We start from the raw sequence: 3,186 nt of genomic DNA, 5'->3' as shown, positions 1-3,186 counted from the left end.
GTCATCCGAAGATTCACCCCTTGTGATCACCCCCATACATACCGTTAACGTATATAAAATCCCTCATTTTAATTGACAAAATCCTTAAAATATACCGAATCCCTCACTTGAATCGGGGAGTTCGCCGTCGATCCACGAGAAGAGAAGATCCATTTCAAACCGGAAGTCGTCACTCCAGTCCGGCATTGAAGATATCCGCCGTTTCTCTAAGAACTCCAACTAAAATTCTGTCGCTCGGGATCGTCGTTCCAGATCCATTAAGAACATCCTTCTTAATCATCAGATTTTGATGAGGTAGTATATAACTACGGGATTATTGTAAACCCTCTTTCTCTCGGCGAGATAGGTCTTGAATAGATTAATTTGTAATTTATTCAAATTTTGTTTTAACATGATCTCATTCTTGACTCGAATCTGAGCAAACAGCCTTTCCACTTACTCGCGACCCTCCCACTCGAAATTCCTCGCGAACGAATATTAGCGTGTCTAACGCTATAACTAGGCTGGTGTCAGGAAAAACAACTTACAGGGGATCCTTACGGACTCCTAATTCTCATTAAAGTCTTAGGAAGCCATCCTTCGACCCTGCGGGTCAGTTTTCCCAACTGGACAGCCGATTAAGTGGTATACGAGTTCATTCCAACTCGATATCCCCGGCTAGCCCCTCAATTTATTTCATCCGATTGCCAAAAATGGACAAAAAAGATATTTATTCGAACGAATTTCGGGCAATTTTCGAAGATGGTCAAGCCTCGAGACGTAGAATTTAAGAAGATCGTCTTTTACCTCTCCGCGATGGACATTCTGAACCATATCAATGCAGAAGATAATTTATTTATCAAATTCCAAACACAAGAAAATGATTGAAGCAAATTTAAAAAATAAATTATAAATTAATTAATTAAGAAAAAATAAAATTAATCTTATTTTTATTCTAATTTTTACAAAATTCGAAACATTGGTGACGCGTCTTTTAACGTTTGTTCGAAATACGTCACACATGACGATTCGCAGCTCGATTGTGTTTCTGATTGGGTCGGATGTGCTTTTCTTGCGCTATTGGATTGTGTGCTGTTTTTTGCCGTTTGAGGAGTTTTCTAAAGAAGAAAAGAGATTTTTGAGGTAAGTCGTAGTCCATATTGACCCTAGACGTAAGAATTTATTTAATATTCCCGGAAGAATCGTTGCCAGAAGACGTCTCGGCCCATCGTTCGATGGTCGATTCGAATCTTTTAGATTTAACAAGGGAACTGCGGTGAGCATTTTGCTTTACTCGTCGACGTAATTTAAGCTTTTGTTTTCACTCGACTAATTGCAAATTTTCTTTTTTACAGAATGAAGTTGCTGGAGTGGTTCCGCAGGAGGTTCCGACGGAGGAGGGGGTTCCTCGGCCGGCTCCAATGGCGCGGAACAAGTCTTTAGGACTCTTGACACGCCCGAAGAGACGTTGGAAAACGGGGGCTCGACCGTGTCTCTTGCCAATCGATTAGTTCGATGTGGGAAGAAACCGTCGAGCGAGAGGTAGCGGGTGAAGACCTTTCCCGAGTGCGTGTGGCGTGGCACGCTCCCGGAGTCGGGATACTGCCACGCTACACTCTGGGTCCGTTACACTTGGCCAAGGTCTTCGGGGATCATCCAGCCACAGATCTTGTTGTGGAGGATGTAGGAAGTGACGGCTCGTCCGAGTTGTCACTTCCTGTTTTCTCGTGTTCTGCCTTTTTGTCCGCCACGGGGACGTCACTGCTTTCCGGAAATCGGAACGGGAGGAATCGGAGGAGAAAGCCGCTGAAGTCGAGGGACCGTAGTGTCTGTGGTTTTGTTGCTGCGGATGGCTGCGGTTGCCTTGGCCTAGGCGATGGTCCATCTTCGACCTTTCTTCCCAAACAACTGTTATGAAGATTGAGCTTTCGGTTAGATTAAGTTAGGCTAGGCTAGGTCAGGTCCTTCGCTCCTCTCGTGACACTGTTCGGAAAGAAAGACGGATCATTCATATAAAGGTAATAATATAAATAAACGACAACTAACCCGTTACAAAGATATACAACCACCAAAGCCGAATTATCGGGCTAGAGTCGGTTATAATAAATAAATAATAAGACAATTTGGCACTAGAGCCTGGCGTTAGGCGCCATCTCTTACTAAATTTAATAATTATAATTTAATTAAATATTCGGCTTTGGTGGTTGTATAAAGGTAATAATATTGACCTTATATAATAAATGAACTTTTCGCTTTCTCACAGTCTGTGTTTTGTAAGAACATTTGGGAGGAAGTTTACTCCCTCCCAACTTTACCACAAAGAGGACGAAGTGACCATTTATCATACAAGTGAATATTTCCCGAAATCTCCGATGGTAAGAACTCTTTCGTTTTATTTATTTTTTTTTTTATACATCTCATTCTCGTATCGTAATTTACATACCGAAGATGTTCTTGGATCACGCGTGCGCACATAAACACACACACAGACACACCATCACTGTACACGAAGATAATAATACACCATAATACACGATGATAATACACAGTTTAACCTTCACTCGAATTCTCGCACTCACGCACTCGCCTCGTTCTCTGTAATTTGACAAAATGAAACAACCCGAACATTCGCTTCCCACAAATCCAACCCCTGGGTCCTGGTCGGGAAAGTGGAAATGCCAATTTTAAAGATTAAAAGTTTTTAAATTGGCTGCCGAAAGAGCTCTGGTAATCACAACTTGCATGGATTGAATGGAATTTTAGACGGTCGCATCAATAATCGTTTTGTGATGAATTTTTCTGTTAAATCTCTGGAAATTTAGTATGGCAAGAAATTAACCGCGCTCGTATTTCAGTATTTCTAACTCTTACCTAAGACAGTATTGCTCGTCGTATATTGCACCATACTTGCAATGTGGCAGCTGGTGATTTTTTGGTTTTGTTTTGTTTATCGCAGTGGCGTGCCGTGACATTTGATGACAGGGAAGCTGTGTTTCTGTAAGAAGCCGACTTCCAGGGGCAATCAGTTAATTGCGCGTCAGTGATGGTCTAGGGCAGTGGTTCTTAACCTTTTTATACTCGCCGCCCACCAAATATTTCATAATTTTTTTGTGACCCCCATTTTTTAATAATTTATATTTGATAATTTGATAATTTGATAATTTATCTATAATAAATTGATTTTTTTATTATTGCTTTATTTTTTAT

The sequence above is a fragment of the Centruroides vittatus genome, unplaced genomic scaffold (assembly GCF_030686945.1).
Source record: "Centruroides vittatus isolate TY-2023 unplaced genomic scaffold, ASM3068694v2 contig_1032, whole genome shotgun sequence".
Classification (NCBI taxonomy): domain Eukaryota; kingdom Metazoa; phylum Arthropoda; class Arachnida; order Scorpiones; family Buthidae; genus Centruroides; species Centruroides vittatus.
The sequence above is the reverse complement of the archived record's forward strand: the minus strand, read 5'-3'. Positions refer to the sequence as shown.